Here is a 19,780-nt window from a genome sequence, read left to right as displayed (position 1 = left end):
TATTTTTAGGGCTGTGGTGGGGCAAACTTGGGTTCTACATCGGGCATGGCCGGGGTCCAGAGAGGCGATGTGCTGAATCCTGAGAAGGAAGAAGAAGCAGCGGCCGCCAAGACTGTGGCAGCCCCGTCACAAAGAGCAATGCTGAAAGACCATCTTAGAGGAAACATCCCTTCAGTGGTTGCTGCTGACCAAGGTTCCTGGTATCGCACAGACATGTGGGGGGAGGGGAGGAATTTTTTTTTTTTTTAATTTTTAAAGACTTAGCATGATGGCTTGGTGACAGTGCCCTGTGCTGCTATACTGTGCACCTGGGTTCGGTTCCTGAGCTTAGTTTCTGCTCATCAGCCTGGCAAGGGCTGAGGATACTGTGGTGGCGGTTATTTACAGCCCCCAGCGGAAGAGGGAATCCCAGCTGTCACACCATAGTGACATCTGTGGCTGAGATTCAGAGGGCATTCACACGGGGTTACGGAGGTAACCCTGGTGTTGCCTACTAGGGAGCACTATACCATAGCGTTTAGAGGGAGGAGGGCAAAGGATTAATTGTGTATAATCCCTAAGAATCCATAAATGAAGACCCTCGGAAACTCTGCTTCGAACCGATGATCTCCTTTATCAGAAATGAGGACCAATTGGGTGGAAGCTTCTGTATGGAGGAGGAAGGCAGACCAGGGGAAAAAAAAAAAAAAAGTGAATCCCACTGAAGGAAAAATAAGACAGCATTATCTTACTTATACATACATATTTATATTCTGCAAATAGCGAGAACATGCGAAGCAGATAAAAAAAACAAAATCAATAAAACTTATCGTTTGTAATCAAGTGGGCTTGCTCCCACTATGCATTTTAATGTTCATAGTTTTTTTTATCAAGGAGAAAGCGCTGCACACACACACATTGCAACTGATGCATTCAGTACTCTGGATTCATTGCTGGAATTGGCAACCACTGTCACTGCTGCCGAGGGAGACAAGACAGATACTTCAGTCTGGATTTATGCAGCTCAGAATTGCATCTGTCAGCCGATTAGTAGGTACCAATATGATTGCTATGGTAACCGACAACGCTATCCAAGGACATGATCATACATAGTCTAAACAGCTATAAAAACATTGCTGCAGTACACATACAGGGCTCATTTCAAGTAGTGTTTTTTTCAAGTAGAATAATGTGCTATTAAAATCCCTAAGTAGGCATTTGAATTGATAAATCTAAGGTCAAATTTAAAAAGGTTTTTCTAAAAACAGGGCAGCTACCGACAATCTGTTTCCTTATCACCCTCATTCCCCCAAGCCACCTTCAAGGGTTACCATAATGCCCTTGAGCCACTAACCCACATTCTCTACACTCACAAACTCCATCCACCCCAGTCCTCTTCCAGCTAGCCCATCCACATTTTGTGTGTCTGCCATTCCTATTCTCTGTCCTTCAGATCCATATTACTCATTCGTTCACACTATTTAAATGGCATTCACTCACAGCCCTTGCAGGCTGCCACCAGATCAGGTTTTCGGGATATCCTTAATGAATATTCACCCTGCCACCATTAGATTTGCATACAACAGAGGCAATGTGCATGCAAATCTATCTCATGCCTATTCATTACAGACCTCCTGGAAACCCATCATCAAAGGCTGGGAGTGAGTATCACTGTTCTGTCTGCACCAGGAAAGACAGCATCACATGTCAGTGGCAGGAAGTGATCTATAGTTGGGACCTGCCCTCCAGGTGATTTGTTAGCCTCTCCCACTGAGGATACATCTTCAAAGCTATAGAAACAATGGCAGAAAAAGACCATGTGACCCATCTAGTCCGCCCATAATTTAGCTTTATAACGTCTATCACTTCCTTGGAGATCCCCTGTATTTATTCCATGTTCTCTGGAATTCAGATAATAGTTTTTGTCTTCATCACCTCCACTGGGAGGCTGTTCCATTCATCCTCTACCATCTCTGCATAAAAATATTTCTTAAGATTACTCCTGAGTCTACCCCCTTTCACCCTCATCCCATGACCCCTGGTTCTAAAGCCTCCATTCCATTCAAAGAGGCTCGCCTTCTGTGCATAGAAACCTTTTGAGATATTTAAATGTCTATCCTATCTCCCCTGTTTCGCCTTTCCTGTACATGTTTAGATTTTTTAAGTCCGTCCCCATATACTTTAGAGGAAAAGCTTTTTTTAGTAACCAGCCTCTAGCCTGATTCTTTGTGACGCAGTCTTCAGAATTGTACACAGTATTCCAAATGAGGATGCGCCAGGGACCTACACAGGGACAATATCATATCCCTTTTTCTGCTGAACATTCCTCTCCCTAGATAGCCAAGCATCTTTCTCACTTTTGCTGTCGCTTTATTCACCTGTTTGGCCACCTTCAGATCATCAGATACAATCGCCCCCCAGATCCCGGCCTTCTTGAGTGCTTAGAAGCAATTCACCTCCAATACTGTACCTCTCCCTTTGGTTTTTGTAGCTTAAATTCATTACTCTGCATTTTTTTTTTTTTTTTTTTTAGCATTAAACCTTAGCTGCCAGACTCTAGACCATTCCTCAAGCTTTGCTACATCCCTCTTTATGTTTTCTACAACTTCCTGGATGTCCATCCTGTTATAAATTTTGGTATCATTGGCAAAAAGTCACACCCTTCCAGACAATACTTCTGCTGTGTCACTCATGAAAGTGTTGAAAAGAACTAGTCCAAAGGACCGATCCCTTGAGGCACAATGCTAGCAACATTCCCCCGCCTCAGAGAAAACTCCATTTACCAGACCCTTTGTCACCTCCCACTTAGCCAGTTTCTAACCCAGTCAGTCACTCTAGGTCCCATACCAAGGGTGTTCAATTTATTTCTAAACTCCTATATGGAACCATGTCAAAGGCCTTACTAAAATCCAAGTATACTACATCTAGCTCTCTCCCAACTCAAAGAAATTGATCAGATACTGACTTGGATCTTACAATCCACTGAATTTGAAAAACTGCACTATCCTCTGTTTTTAAGCAGTGATTCTATTAATTTGCTCATTACAGAGGTCGGACTAACCGGCGTGTGGTTCCCAGCCTCCACCTTACTTCCACTGTTATGAAAAGGAACTACATCTGCCCATCTCCAGTCCTCTGGAACTACTCCCGACTCTAAAGATGCAATGAATAGGTCAGCTACTGACACTTAGTACCTCAGATGTATCCTATCTGACACCATCGTCTTATCTACTTTATTTAGTTAGCTCCTCATGAACACACTGTTCTGAAAATCAGTTGAGGTTTATCTCACCACTAATCTTATTTGTGTTTTGTTTTGTGTGGTCCTGCTCCAGGCCCTTCCACAGTGAACACCAAACAGAAATATTTGTTAAGCAATTTTGTGTTTTCCTCATCAGCCTCTACATATTTCTCCCCTCCACCTTTGAGTCTCACAATACTATCATTAACATATCTTAAAAAAATAAAAAGTCTTCTCTTGTTTTACCGCATTTCCTATTTGACTTGCATTCCTGACTACTTTCCCAGCTTCTCTTAATTTTCCAGATATTGTCATCTGTTTTCCTCTTTCTGCAATCTCTTGTAGTTTGAGCGCTAACCTTTTCAGCTACTTGTTATTAGTTTTCCTAAAGTCTAGGACCCTCGCCAGTGAATGAACCTTCATCTCTTGCGCTAGGAGGGTAGGGATAGCTCTGCCATTGTTACTAGTGATTAAATCATTAGGAGGGTAGGTAGCTGGATGGCTGGCGTCAGTGAGAGTTTCTTAACGTGCCTGCCAGGTGTGAAGGTAGCAGACCTCACGTTTCACTTAGGATTTTAGCGAGAACTGGGGAGGAGCTGGCTGTTTTGGTCCATTTGGGTACCAGTGACATAGGAAGGGGCAGGAGAGAGGCTGAATTCAGGATGCTAGCTAAGAAGCTAAACTGAATCTTCAGGATAGCATTCTGATTTCTGAAGTCCTTATGCATGGATGAGTCCTAATGCATGGATGAGAGAATGGTGCTATGAAGAGGGCTTTATGTTCATAAGGATCTAGTGAATTTTTTGGGGAAAGGGTGGGGGAACCTATTCTGGTGGGATTGGCTACACGTTCACCAAAATAGAACCTGGTTCCTGGTGCTAACAATGAAAAAGGAGAGAGAGCAGCTTTTAAATGAAATCATGGAGGAAAACCAACAATCAGTTCAGGAGTGGATGGTTTGGAGGAGTGGGGGATGAGCAATTGGATTTAGACGACGAGCATCACGGGCCCTGACACGCAGACATAAGGGAAGAAGCACTGGACTGTGTCTTCGGCCAAGTCCATAAGCAAAGCACGTCAAGCAGCACTGTCTGAATGTCAAGAAGGTTCATTGCTAGTGGTAATTTTCTATGGTTTATCATAAGACTTGGGGATAACTGCACGGAGTGGCAATTACTACCCTTAAGAAAAATATGGGGGACATAAGAAGCTTGCTGGGCAGACTAGATGGACCATTTGGTCCTTTTCTGCCAACATTACTGTGTTATAAGAATACCATTAAAAAAAGAGAGGAATCATGGTAGCCTGGCTATGAAGATGTGGGAAAGCTGAGGTTGCATTTCGATATAGAGCAGATATATATGAGTGATTCTATATTGCCAAAAATCAACTGCTAGTAAGCAAGCTGTGGAAAAGAATAAACACAATACCTTTAGGTGTCTTTGCAAATGCTAGAGGTCTAAAAACTAAGTTTGGATAACTATAGAATATGGATCTGGATGAAAATACTGACATAATAGGTATCTCAGAGACCTGGTAGAAAAACAGACAATGATACAAATTATATTGAAATGAGAGAGCTGTGGCATGGTATGTATGCTATGTTAAGGATTCCATAGAGTGAAGCAGGATGCAGATTTTACTGCACTCTGGAATCTCTAAGGATGTTCCATGTGTCATGGGGAGGTGTATAGAAATGGGGTCTGCTGCTGTCCACCCGATCAGGATGATGAAATAGATTGTGAAATGCTAACAGAGATTAGACAGCCTACTAAGTGTGGAAAACACAATGTGAGATTTCAGTTCCCCAACATTAGTTGGTTGAATGTATCATCAGGGCACTTCAGGAAGGTTAGGTATCTAGATACCATAAATGACTGCTTCAGGGAACAACTGGTCCCAGAGCCAATGAGTATGTGTGTGTGTGGGGGGGGGTACTTTAGATCCGGTTCTCACTGGAATGCAGGATCAGCTGGGAAGGGGCAATGATGGATAAGCTGCTTTGCAATAATGATCAAAATGGAATCAAATCTGCGATAATCATTGGAGGGAAAACATTAAAGCTACTGCAATAACATAACTTTGAAAACAGACTATGAAAAGCTAAGGAAACTAAAAGGAGCAGTTACAAGGATTGAAAGTTTGCATGAGTCATGGAGACTGTTTAAACACAGCAATAAAAATCCTCTTACGTGAATCGCAAATTGTTTCAAAGACCTTCATAACAGGCACTACCAGCTTATAAGAAAAGAGCCTTTGTTGCCTCATCATTAATCGTTGGTCCAGTTCATGCAATGAAATTATAGAGTCTTTATTTATATTTTTAATTATGCAAATAAAAAAAAAGGTACTTAGCTTTCCAAGTAGTCTCAAGAAGCTGTTAGATAGCAGTGGTGGTATTGCAGACAGAAACCCCAACATGGTCCATTTCAAATGGGATTCTGCATCAGGGGGTGTACACTCTGATCATTTTTACTTGATAATGATCCATAGTCTCACCAGTCCATTGCCAAGCACCATAAGGCTCAAATATGTACAACAAAATTATGACCAAACAGATGTTAGTTGAACATGTTTCTTAATGCAGAGTTACCGAGAGCACAGCAATGAGCTGTCACTGTCTCTGCAAAAGTGGCACCAAACTTCACCCGGAAGCACATTCATTATATAGAGCAACACTATATATGTATACATAAAAAGTACATGAAAAAAATAAAAGTCAAACCAAAGAGTACCAGTCAATCTCTAAATTCAATTCTTGAGGGGTAATAGTCTCCAACTAAAATATCCAAAACTGTTCTCGACAGGCTGGTTTAAACTATCAATTTCCGCCTGTTCAAAGATATTCCATCATAAATCTTGAAATTGATGACCAAAGTCTATACAATTTTCAACCATTGGGGCCTGGATTTTACATGTTTGAACACAACTTTTTTTTTTTTTTTGATTTATAGCTTTTATTGGCATGAAATAAAACAACTGTGCACCATATACTAAATGCAATACAACCAGAATTGAACAGTCAATGCTATTGTGCTGTATAGCTAAGAGCCATTTTACGCGAACCCATCCCCTTGATATCCCCACCCCCCCCCCCCCCCCCCACCCCTAGAGTAAGCTAGCATAGACCACATGAATATATGGTAAGCAATACACCTGCTATCAGACATCAAAGAACACATAAGCTTGATAAATGAAAAAACTCTGTGGCAGAACAATAGCCCTGCAGTGATAGGAAGTCCCATTGGATTCCGCCCTCCCGGGGCGGTAACAGAATCACTAGGCCGCACCAGTCTTGTAATCGTCCATTATAGTTCACTACTGAGCAGTAGACATTCGGAGCCAGTGTTCATAGCGGCCCCAGATCTTATGAAAGTTCTGAGTCGATTTATTGCGAAATGCTGTAACCTTCCCCAGAGTGTGCGTGTGAAGAACCAATGCTTGAACTGTAGTTAACGTGGGCACGCTGGAATCCTTCCAACACCGCGCTATAGCACATCTGGTCGCGGTGACCACATATTTAATAAAATAGTTATGAAATTTTGATCTGTCTTGGAGTTCATCATTCAGTAGCGCTTGTGCTGGTGTAAGTTGTATGCTGCCCTTCAAAATCGTAGATATCCACGCCGATATCAATGTCCAAAGCTGTTGTAATTTGGGGCATTGCCACCAAAGATGGAGAAAAGTACCTCTGTCCTGGCAAAGTTTCCAGCATAGCCCCTGTGTGTTTGGCGCATAATGTTGAATAAGACTTGGTGTGATATACCATCTGTAGTATAATTTGTACCCATTTTCAATGTGCTGGGTGGATATAAGTCCCTTCCTTAATCGTTGAAAAATCCGCAACCAGTCCTCCTTCGTCCAATCACATTGTAAATCTGATTGCCACGCTTGTATATGTGACGCAGACATATCAAAGTCATCGCTTAATAAGCCATATATATTAGAAATATGTTTGTTAACCCTATGTGCATGTCGACACATACTCTCAAAAGATGAAATACCCTTTACAAGGTCAGCTTCAATCCGCTTTCTAAGGAAAAAGTGTCTAACTTGGAGATAGCGAAAGAGATCTGCAGGCCCCAACTGGAATTGGTGGCAAAGGGTATGGAATGTTAGCAGACCCCCAGGGGACCAAATATGGGACCATTGTGAAATACCCTTATCGAGCCAGGGCTTAAACGCTGTCGGATTGCCAGCAGGTCGAAACTCCCTGTGATAGAATAAGTGTGTGCTGTGGAAGAAACTTTGGGAGCCCACTAGGGTTTTCTTCCACCGGTCCCATACTGTTAGGGTAGTTTGTACAGTCTCGGGTAGGGGCGATCTAAGGCACCTGGAAACCTTGGTCTGCCATAACAATGCTGTGATAGGAAAAGTACCCATCATGGCCTGCTCCATGCGCACCCAGGGTTTGCTCTGTTTGATGTCATGCCACTCTATGGCCGCTTTCAAATGGGCCGCCCCATGGTAACGGGCCAGACTGGGCACCCCCACCCCTCCTCTATATCCAGGCAAGAACAACGTCTTCAGAGCAATCCTGGGTCTTTTCCCTGTCCATAAATATTTGTTTAGTCTCTTTTGCCATTTATCCAATAACTTTACAGGGATAGCAATGGGTAATGTCTGCAGTAAATACAGAATCCGGGGCATGATGTTCATCTTTAGTACTGCTAATCTCCCCAGCCAGGAAATGTGATATCTATCCCACTCTTCTAGGTCTTTATATATTTTCCCCATAAGCGGTATATAATTTAATTGAAAGAGATCATTCTCTGTGCCCAGATAGACCCCCAAGTATTTTAACTTGCAATTAGCCCACTTGAAGGGAAACTCCCTTGCAATTTGGCCAATCAAATCTGGGGAGACATTGACATTTAACAATTCCGACTTTTCCCAGTTGATCGAAAACCCCGATACACTACTAAAGGTTGCTAATTCTCCAGAAAGTGCCCGCAATGATGTAAGGGGGTCAGTAATAGTAAACAGAATGTCATCTGCGAAAAGAGACATTTTAGAGGAAAAATCTCCAACGCTCACTCCAGAAATCAAGGGATTGTTCCGAATGCGATGAGTGAAGGGCTCCAGGAAGAGTGCAAACAGCAGTGGGGATAATGGACACCCCTGCCTGGTACCCCTCCCAACTGCAAACGAAGAGGAATACCCCCCATTAATTTTTAGACAAGCGGAGGGTGCTTCATATAATTTTTGAATCCAGGTAAGAAACTTGTCTCCCAGATTAAATAAGCGCAAGGTATGGAACAAAAAGGGCCAATGCACATAGTCGAAAGCCTTTTCGGCATCTATGGCTAACAAAAGCAGTGGAATGTGTTGCGAGCGGGCCCATCCCATGATATCAACTGTTTTGCGGACGTTATCCGACGCCATGCGGCCCGGGATAAAGCCTGATTGATCGGGGTGAATCAATCCGGGCAAGGAAACATTAAGCCTGTGGGCTAAAATTTTGGCTAGAATTTTCATGTCTAAGTTAATTAAAGATATGGGGCGATAAGAGCCACATACCGTAGGATCCCTGCCAGGTTTCGCCAGCAGTGTCACCCCTGCCATATTATCGTCCGGGGAGATCGAAGCCGTCCCCTGCAGAGAATTATATAATGAAACCAGCGGAGGCACCAGTAACCCCATAAATTTCTTATAAAAAGAGGCGGTATATCCATCGAGCCCTGGGGATTTGCCTATTTTCATGGATTTAATGGCCCAAGTCACTTCTGCAGCAGTGATATCCCTAGATAGAAATATTTGAGCCTCAGGGGTGACCTGCGGTAAAGTAGAATTTTGAAAGTAGGCTTCCAGCTCAGCTTGGTTTATGCTGGTCTGGGGAGCATAGAGTTCCGTATAATAACGGAGAAAGCGCTGCCGAATATCAGTATTGGAGGTTAATATCATTCCACTGTCGTCCTTTAATTTAACAATGTTATTCTGGGCCTGACGGATCTTTAATTTTCGGGCCAACTGTCTGCCCGCCTTGTTGCCTCCTTCATAATATTGCTGCTGACTACAAATTAACTTGTGTGCGATTTGGGCCGCTTCCAGATCCGCCAAATGCTTGCGTAACGTGTCTATTTGTATTAATATATCGGCCTCTCCTGTAGCGGAGTGCGCCTGCCCCAGCTGCTGCAATCGCATTAAAGTATCAAGCTTATCTTGCTGTTTGCATCTCTTTACATAGGCGCCCCTGGCAATAAGTTTCCCTCTCACCACCGCCTTCAGACAATCCCACAGGGTAGTGGGAGACGTATCCGGGATGTCATTTAACTGGAAATACTCCTGAATGTCCCCGTACAACCGAGTACAAAATTCCTCATCGTCAAGTAGACTATCATTAAGTCTCCAAAATTTGCGTCCCTTATCATACCCAGAGAAGTGGAAATCCACAAACACGGGTCCATGATCAGACCACGTGATGGGGCCCAGGGACGGAGCTAGAACCTGATTACAGCAGCCCTTATCTACCAGTAAGTAGTCAATACGAGAGTAGGATTTATGCACCCTAGAAAAAAAGGTATAATTCCTGGATTTGGGGTGCCAAACCCGCCAGACATCTACGAGACCGTGGTGTCGTAAAAAACGCCGAAAGGCCTGACGGTCCGTTCTTCTAGTGGAAAAGGTAGTGTGGGAATTATCTAAGCGAGGGTCCATCGTCAGATTAAAATCCCCTCCTAGGATTATATGACCTTCGCCCCACAGATCTATAATCTGAGACAGACCATCCATATAGGCGCTCTGCCCCGCATTGGGTGCATATGAACTAATCAGGGTGAACTTCTCCCCTCCCACAGTGATAACCAGTAATAAGTACCTGCCCTCCGGGTCTGACCGGCATAACAATTCTTCATATATCAGATCCTTGTGCATAAGTATTCCCACTCCTAGATATTTATGAGCCAACGGCCTTGCAGCCCAATATTGTCTAGGGAAGCTTGGGTGTTTAAGTAAGTACTCGTATCTTCTCTTTAAGTGAGTTTCTTGCACGAAGGCTATCATGGTATGATGGAAGTTCAAGTCATCAAAGAGGGATTGCCGCTTTAAGGGTGAATTCAGTCCCTTTACATTGAGGGACATAATGTTAAAAGTTGTCATGTGAATGATTCATAAAAAGCTAGTTTCCCAATGGGCCGCCCCCGCGGTCCCAGCCACTGTATTAATCTGGCTTGTCTGCGCTCCCCTGTGTTCCATGAGTCCATTATATGATAAACTCGGTAATAGCCGCCATCCTCTAGCTTCCTCCCCCCCCCCCCCCCCCCCGCTCTCCCACCTCCCCCACAGCTTGTTCCCTGTCCCAGGGACACGCTGTCTGGTTAAGGGAGGAGTCGATCATCCCAGCAGTAGTCCTCCCTCAACACCATCAGATATGCTTAAGAAAACAATATTTGACAACAGGACATCTCTAACTTAATAGCTGTCTATTACAAACCCTTGTGCCACAACTTTAGAACAGGCAGAAACCCTAATTAAACCTTAGTTAAACAAGCTTAATAGATATCTTTGAGATAAGCCTCACAAACAGGATCCCAGGCCTCAGTCCCACGAGCGATGACCCAGCCGGGACATTTCAACGCATGTGAGTCCTGAGATGGCAAGAATCCCCCGTAGTGACTCCATCTCGCTCATCAATCCGAAGCTCAGCGCTGTGTAAGCGAATCAGGGTGGCGCCGCAGCCTTCTATCGCCTCTGGTCACTCGTTGCCATCTCGGTGGCCCCTCCTGCCGAACTGGTGGTTTTGGGGGGACAGGTAAACCCGAAATCTCTGGGTATCCTGCATCCCGCAGAAAGTTGGAGGCCTCTGCCGGCGTTTTCGCCCGATGTGCTACGCCCTTCAAGGTAAAATTAAGCCCAAATGGAAATAGCCATCGGTATCGAATATTTTCTTTTCTGAGGAGGTCAGTGACCGGTTTAAAATCCCTCCGTTTTTTTATTGTTATGGGTGAGAGGTCCATAAATATCATGACCTCATGTCCCTGCCACTTCCAGCTGGTTTGCTGCCGCGCTATGTTAGCAATTCTGTCCTTGATAGCATATTCATGGTAGCACGCTATAATGTCTTTAGGCAAATTATTAACCCGGGGGCCAAAAACCCTGTGGGCTCTTGCTATTTTTACCTCCTCTGGCTCTGAAGAAGTGGTTCCCGCGCCTGAGGCCAAAAGCATGGCGCTGATCTGTGCCACTGTAGTTATGCAGTCTGCATATTCCGGGCCCTCCGGGACGCCTCTGAAGCGGAGATTCTGCCGCCTGGACCTATTTTCTAAGTCTTCCATCTTGTCTTGCAGGCGTTCCATTTCGTCCTGTATAGTATGAATTTTATCTTGCTGCTCCTTGAGGTCCGCACTATTTGCTTCTGCTCTGGTTTCAACCTCAAATATCCGGCGGCCATTTTCAGCAATATCCTCCTTGAGCTCCTCTATGGAGGACATGATGGCCGCGGTTTTCGCCGCGATTTCAGATTTAATTTCTTCGACCCAACCCTTCATCTCCGATTTCGTGGGGATCACGTTTTCGTCGGTAGGGTCGCCCGTGGCCTTCGCTCCGATATCCGCCGCCTCATTCCCCACCCCCGCCATGATTTCTCCTGGGGCCTCACCTTCTTGCGGCAATTTGCTGTACGAGAATTTTTTTAAATCCACCGTTTTTCGCCGGTGAGACATCTGCCGGCAAGCCCGATGTTATTAGGAGTGGTTGGGCAATAAATCGCCGGTCAGAACGCCCGATGTCAGTGGCTTTGGCTGGTGTCGAGGGAGAGACCCAGATTTAGTCCGCCATCTGCCGGGATGACGTCACATCCTCCATGTTTGAACACAACTTTGATGTTCAGTAAGATGAGTCTTAATTTTTTTTATAGTTTTCCCAATGTAGTTCTTCAGACAGGGACAAGTGATACAATAAATTACATTAGCAGATCTACAATTTGTAGTATCATGTAATGTGATTACTTTATTTGAAACCGGATCAGTCCAAGTAGTACCACTAATTGCTTAACTACAAAAACAAAAAGTTTTCACACAGAGAAAGGCCACTAGAACCCTGTTGTACAGAACAAATGTTCCAAAAGGCCCCTTATGTTTTGTTCTCTCTTATAGGCCTATTAGTGGGGGTTCCATGAATAAAGAATGTAATTGTAAAATAAACCAGTGCTTATGTCAATAGATGCAATAAAAGGCACTGCACAGAATTAAAAATATAAAAAAACTATAATTTCATTGCATGAACTGGATTAATGATAAAGCAAGGAAGGCTCTTTTCTTATAAGCTGGTAGTGCCTATTATGAAGGCCTTTGAGACATAATTTGGGATTCATGTAAGAGGGTTTTCCTATTCCCTCTGCACTATTTAGTGACACTGTCTTATATTCAGACTGTTTAAAAACAATTTTGGAAGCCCAAATAAAATGCATTCCACAAAATAAAAATGGTCAAGAGAGTGAGCATCTACCAGTATGGCAAAATGGTGCTGTGAAAGAGGATATCAAACTCAAAGATATCTTGTTTTCCATTAAAAAAAAAAAAAAAAAAGTCCTAATGAAAAAAATAAGAAGATGCATAAGCACTGCCAAATTAGATGCAAAACAAGCTAAAACATTTTTGAGGAGATACTTGCAAAAGCCTGTTGGAAACAGGATGCTGGGCTTGATGGACCCTTGGTCTGACCCAATATGGCAATATCTTCTTATGTTCTTAAGCTAGTAACTTTTTCAAGTACATTTAAAAATGAGAAACCTGTGAGGGAGTCACTTGGGTCATTTGATTACTGGAGGCTAAAAGTTGTGCTCAGGGAGGATAAGGCAATAGCAGATACACTAAATGAAATCTTTGCTTCAATTTTCAGGGGGATGTTGGGGAGATACCCATACCTGAACCATTGTTTGTAGATGATGATTCTGAGGAACTGAAACAAATTAGCGTAATTGTGGAACAATTACTAGAGCAAATATTGACAAACTAAATAGTAGCAAATCGCCAGAACATGATGGTATTCACTCCACGGTTCTAAAGGAACGGAAATATGAAATTGCAGACTTCCTAATGGCAATCTGCAACCTATCATTATAATATGCCTCTATGTCTGATTACTTGAGGGTAGGAAATAACAAGTTTCAGAAAAGGCTCTGAGGTGACTTAACTGCAGACTGGCATGCTTGATGGTAGTGCTAGATAAAATGGTGGAAACTATTGTTAAGAACAAAAGTATGTGTCATCTGGATAAACATGGCTTAATGGGGAAGAGCCAGCATGGATTTAGCAAAGGGAGCCATGCTTTAATAACATATAAGAATTATTTGAAAGTGTGAATAAGTGGCAGCTGATCAATATAGTGTATCTGAATTTTTAGAAGGCATTTTGATAAAGTACCTCAAAAGAGACTCAAACTAAAGTGTCATGGGATAGGAAGAGATGCCTTACTATGGCTTGGGACCTGATTAAGACAGGAAACACAGAGTAGGTCTAAATGATCAGTTTTCCCAGCAGAGAAAGGTAAATAGTTGACTGCCTCAGGGATCTATACTGGAACCAATTTATTCATTAAAGGTGGAAGTCCCCAAATTCTTAATGACCTTAAACATGACTTCCAGTCTCACTGACATTGCTATCAAAACAGAACCTGAACTGCCTGCTTTTAAAAAAAATAATAATCCAGTTTGAATACAGCAGTTACAGACCCATTTCTAATGTACCATTCTGTAGTAAAATCATTGATAAGGCTGTTTTTAGATGAGGTGGATTTGCTTGTTCCTTTTCAGTCAGAAATAGCCCTCGTGGCCTTATCCGATGATCTTCACCTTCAGCTAGGCAGCAATATACTCCTGGTATTGCTCGATATGTCCTCAGCAATTGATTATTGTACTTTATTACAATGACCATCCGATCTGGGCTTACTACGTACTGTCCTGCAATGGTTTGTTTCATTTTTCACTGCTAGATCCCAGACACTTATAGTAGGTGATTGTTCCTCTGATGTCAATCTGTTACTTATGGTGTCCTGCAAAGCTCCATTATATTGCTTTCTTTATTCAGTATTTACATTAGATCTGTAGGGAAAGTGATCTAGACTTTCAATATTAAATACTTATTTTGAGGGATGTGCTGTCGTTTTAAATGATCGACAGTGCCATTGGCATTGTCTATTTAGTTTTATACCATTTATAAAATGAAATTATTTGAAAATATATATATAAATGTGGGGTTATTTTAGTGTACACTAAATAGATATAGTGCAAAGTATTTGCAATAGTGCACATTCAAATTGTTAGCTTAAAACTAAACCAATAGAAGGGAGCAGTTTGCCTCTCCATCCCTATTGGCTCTCTATTGTAACTTTTTGTGTTGCCTAGGTTTCAAGGTGTACTGTGGGAGAAGATAACTAAGCAAATGCACCTCTTGAATTTTCCAATTCATGGTCTTTTTGAGAAGCAGCCTGGTATTTTGGGATATGCATAATTTGGGTCTGCCAATCCTGTTTCATTTTTTTTTGCCAGGGACATGGTAAGAGGCAAAAGTACAGTTTGAACCTCTCATGTGTTGGGTTTTTTTTTTTTTTTTTTAACCTAATTCAAAACCAGACATATAAACTGGGGCTCTAGCTGCCTGCTGCTTTGCTTTGGGGAAATTGAGAAATGTGACAGTATTAACACATTGTTCTTTTGAAAGAAATTATTTTGATTCCAAATTAATCATTGCATTAATTGGTGATTGATTTGATTTTGTGTCAATCTTATATGGCACTAGGCCAGGTAGGTAGTGAACATTTAGGCATAGGTACTAGGGTACTGCACACAGGCAGTCAGTATGACTGCTGCTTCTTCATAACACATAGCTTACCAAGTGCCACTGTCTACCTTGCCTTTAGTTTGAAAAATTACCTTATTTGCGGCCATTGATTCTTGCAGAAGTGCACATAGCTAGCTAAGGTGCCAGTGTGTGTGTGTGTGTGTGTGTGTGTGTTCTGCCTTGTGGCCCACTGCCCTAGTTATATTATCTCAGTGCTAGTGGTGGGGGGATCATTATTTCAAACTGCTGATGTCACAGCCAGAAAGAGATTGGAACTCCAGTCTGAAGAATCACAGTTATTATACTGGAAAGGAGAGGCTGGATATTTTTTTTTTAATTATTATTTATTTAAAATTTTTGTATACCGACATTCGTTAGGAAAACATCACATTGGTTTTGTCTAAGAGGTTCTCACTAAACCTGCAATATGGTCACACTAGGTCCGCTGACCTGGTGTGGGCAGTGGAACATCCTCGTCAAAGAGCAGGATAGGTTCCTGCATCTGAATGGGAGTGGAACTATAGAACACACCAGCTCCCATGTTTCCAAATCAAAGCCCTCCAGCAGTAACATGGATGGAATGAGTGCTCATGTCTTTGAAGGGGCAGAGGTAGACTCTTTCCATTGCAGATCTAGGGTGGGCTTCATATAGTTATGTTGTTAGATCAGCCTGTTGAGTGTTGGGTTTGATGCTTTGATGAAGTGGAATGCCTAGATGCTTTGGAAGAACATGACTTTAATTGCTTCAATAGATCTTTAATGAGTCACATTGAGGAATCTGGTGCAGAACGAGGATGTTGCATCAAAGCAAGTGTCGACTGCATCAAGATTGTGCAGTGTGTTCTTACACTATGCATTCTGGTGTCATACATCAGAGGAGCAGATGCACTGTGGAGCCAGAGTGTGGATGCATCAATGAAATGTGGGCTTTGATGCATAGAGTACAGTATGTGTTGAATGCACTCGTGGGATGTGCATCAGGTGTCCAGATGCATAGTTTCAATGGCACTAATGATGGTCGCTTTGATGGCACTGAAGCATCAATTCCAGCAACTGATGCCATTGCTTCTTCGATACAGGGTGACTGACACTAGACCCTGTGGCTTCATCCTCAGCCAGTGGGGAAGTCTTTGAAGAGCTCCTACTTAACTCTTTTTCCCGCGAAGCAGACAATGCTGCACTGCAAAAAAGAAGAGGATCTGCTGCGACTCGAGAGATTTACGCAGCTCCTCAATCTGAATTGCCCTGGAACGTTGTGATGGCCCTAATAGGGCCATCAACAAATGCATGTTGATGGCCCTATTAGGTATTCCCACGCGATTCAGAAAGCAAAATGTGCAGCCAAGCTGCTAATTTCTCCAGGCACCGCTTTTCTGTGCACTCTCCGACTTAATATCATGGCGATATTAAGTCGGAGGTCCCGAAAGTTTAAAAAAGTGTAAAAAAAAAAAAAAAAAAAAAAAAAAGTAAAATGGGGTTGAAAACCGGACGCTCAATTTTGCCGGCGTAGTTTCCAAACCCGTGGCTGTCAGCGGGCTCAAGAACCGACGCCGGCAAAATTGAGCGTCGGCTGTCAAACCTGCTGACAGCCGCCACTTCCGTCAAAAAAGAGGCGCTAGGGACGTGGTAGTGTCTCTAGTGCCTCTTTTTACCGCTGGGCCTAATTTTAATAAATTAAAATACTGAATCGTGCGCACAGGAGAGCGGGCGCTCGCCTGCTGTCCCGCGTTTTTACTGTATCGGCCCGATATTGAGGTGGCAAGGCCTCTGGAAATTTTTTTTTTTAGTAGTACTGAAAAGTGCTTTTGGGATGCTGCAGAGGCAGTGAGGCAACCAGAAAAAGAATTTACTAAGGAAGAATATTGTATTTAACAGTTTTAAAGAAAAAAAAAAGGAGAGACTGGAATACACATCTGTGCTTGGACAAAAAATGACTGAGGAGGTTCATGAGCAATGCCTGCACAGGAACTTCTGCACATGGTCAGTAAAGCTCAAAGCTGTTCCAGCTGAGGGACAAGTCCATTCGATTCCACCAGATGATGTCACCACATGTAATGGCAAATTGAGCCTTATCAATGGAAAATGTAAAGAAGAATGGTTTAATAGTGACAAATCTAAGTTTTTCAATTTTTATTTGTATACTAATCAGTTTGAGGTCTTTTCCTTCTCTGTCCTTAATTCATGGTATTCTCTGCATAATTAAAAGTTTAAATTGTGAGGAGGATGTTGGTAGACTTTATATAGTATGGTCATACATATAAATACCAATATTCTTTATTCTGTATCTCACTTGTTCTGCGGCAATAAGTGTATTTATAAGTAAAAAAAAATAGGTGGGAAGTTGTATTTAGCACTCAATGCAAGGGTTCGGCTAGCCCCATCTCAGTGCTATATTGGGTTGAAAACCCATCTTTCTGCACTATTTTTCTTAATGGAGAAACCCCAAAGTAGCCAACTGGTGAAACATTAGTCATGTTGGCTTTGCTGGTTCTTTGACATCTGAACTGGCTTTACCTATTGAGATTCCAGAGAAAAGCTCTGTGAAATAAGCTAAAGGTACATCTAGTCTGTAAATGAAATATTGGCCTTTGAAGAGTAGTTTTTGGTCATTTGATATGCATTATGCTCAGAAGAAGTGCATTAACATTAGCCACTGTGAATTTACGGAGTGTGTTTACTCATTAAAATCAGGACTATTGTGCTTTCTGGGATTTTAATTCTATTTGGTGCTTTGCGGGTTTTCAGATTCATTTGATGAACTTTGAATGGAATTAAGAAATCATTAAAGAAGAATTCTACAGAGATTCACCTACAGTAATTAAAAGGAACAGGTTCCTTTGGGGGTTTTTTTTAGGAACAATTTTTTTATTTTTGCACATGTACTTTATTACACTTGGAAAATTAAGCTGGAACAAACTGAATGCAAAAATATTTCATTGATTTAGAATGTTTTAATCAGGAGATTTTTCTGACCAATGATCATGAGAACTTCTGCCTCAATTGTATACTAACAAATCAAGAGAAAAAACTATCGCTGATGAAAATATTGAATTCTGAAAAATAATTGTGTTTATCTGTATTTTCAAAAAATGTTTTTACCACCTACACTCAGTGGAAATGATATTTTAACAATCTCATCACTAGGCTCAAATGTTATATATTAATGGATTAGGAGGGAAGTTTCATATACGGTGTAGGTGTCCCCGCACCACTACTTAGTGGTTATAATCATCAACCACCCTCCTCCTCCGTGATGATATTTTAAGGAACCTTTGTATATTTGTGTACACAGGTCCCTCTGACCTCAGACTCTTCCATGGCTTGATGATCAATGAGTTTACTTATGATATAAACGTTAGTTTAAAGCTACTAGGTTAAAAGTCAATTTTTAAGGTTATAAATCCGACTTCCCGAATGTGTTGGTAAGTGGTGTCCAACCTCTAATGATCCCAACATGAACCGTCCATGTTTCAGACGTAGGTCTTTCCTTACTCTGTCCAGAGCTCCTCCTCCTCCGGAGGCTCTGGACAGAGTAAGACTATCACAAGGCAACATACCAGAATCATCAGAGGTATGATCGAGTGAAGAGGTTGGGACTCCATAAGGTTGGTTCTCCATCTTTAATACATTCCCCTGAGGAAAGACCTACGTCTGAAACATGGACGGTTCATGTTGGGATCATTAGAGGTTGGACACCACTTACCAACACATTCGGGAAGTCGGATTTATAACCTCCTTAAAAATTGACTTTTAACCTAGTAGCTTTAAACTAACGTTTATAGCATAAGTAAACTCTTTGATCATCAAGCCACGGAAGAGTCTGAGGTCAGAGGGACCTGTGTACACAAATATACAAAGGTTCCTTAAAATATCATCACGGAGGAGGAGGGTGGTTGATGATTATAACCACTAAGTAGTGGTGGGGGGACACCTACACCGTATATGAAACTTCCCTCCTACTCCATTAATATATAACATTTGAACCTAGTGATGAGATTGTTAAAATATCATTTCCACTGAGTGCATGTGGTAAAAGCACTTTTTGAAAATACAGATAAACACAATTGTTTTTCAGAATTCAATATTTTCATCAGCGATAGAGTTTTTTCTCTTTATTTTTGTTGATTCACTTGTTAGATCGCTGAATTTAGTGGTGACTTCTTTGATTCAATTGTATACTAAGCAGTATCTGAGGTCCTTTCCTTATCTGTCTTTTATTCATAGTATTATCTGCATGACTAGAAAAAAATTAAATGATGATGAAAGGAGTGGTTAGATTTTTCAATTGTTCCTCCAGTCTCTTTTCTACTATATAAAGTCCTCCTGCCGCCAGTTTTTAGCTTTCTGGCATCAGGCCTGGAGAGATTCTGTTTTGGTTTGTTTTCCCTTGCACAGCCCTGAAGTGCTGCTTCCCTGCATGCTTTTTTCAGCTTCCATAGACAAAACTGTAGCGGTGAGTTAGGAGAGAGTTAAAGGGTCACATTTTGTGGGGCTTTCTTCCTTTCCACTTCCAGGGGTGGGGGATGCAACTTTCTCTCCTGGCTGTCAAAGGTGGGAGAGAAAATCTCTCTCTGCCCTATCCAAATGACCTGCAGCCATATAAACAAGAATTAATTTGTAGATAAGAGGGGAAGTGGAACAGATAATCTAGGGAGGCAGAGACAGAATGAACTCCCTCTTCCTCCTTATCCCAGTGATCCTCCATCCCCAGCCATCCTTTAGCCACTAATATTCACCCAGCATGCCTCCCACATAGGAGCAGTCATATGGTCTTGAGTTTTGG

The 19,780-nt window shown here is 42.2% G+C and overlaps 1 long non-coding RNA gene across 1 annotated transcript in view; it reads right to left on the bottom strand.

The window, feature by feature from the left end:
• Positions 1–214: 214 nt before the first annotated feature.
• Positions 215–19,780, bottom strand: part of LOC115093098 — a 39,433-nt gene continuing 19,867 nt past the window's right edge. Inside the window, exon 2 of the long non-coding RNA XR_003857168.1 lies at positions 215–646. This is a non-coding gene — a long non-coding RNA (uncharacterized LOC115093098). The remainder of the gene's footprint in view (positions 647–19,780) is intronic.

Source organism: Rhinatrema bivittatum, chromosome 5 (genome assembly GCF_901001135.1).
Source record: "Rhinatrema bivittatum chromosome 5, aRhiBiv1.1, whole genome shotgun sequence".
NCBI lineage: Eukaryota > Metazoa > Chordata > Amphibia > Gymnophiona > Rhinatrematidae > Rhinatrema > Rhinatrema bivittatum.
The sequence above is the reverse complement of the archived record's forward strand: the minus strand, read 5'-3'. Positions and strand labels throughout refer to the sequence as shown.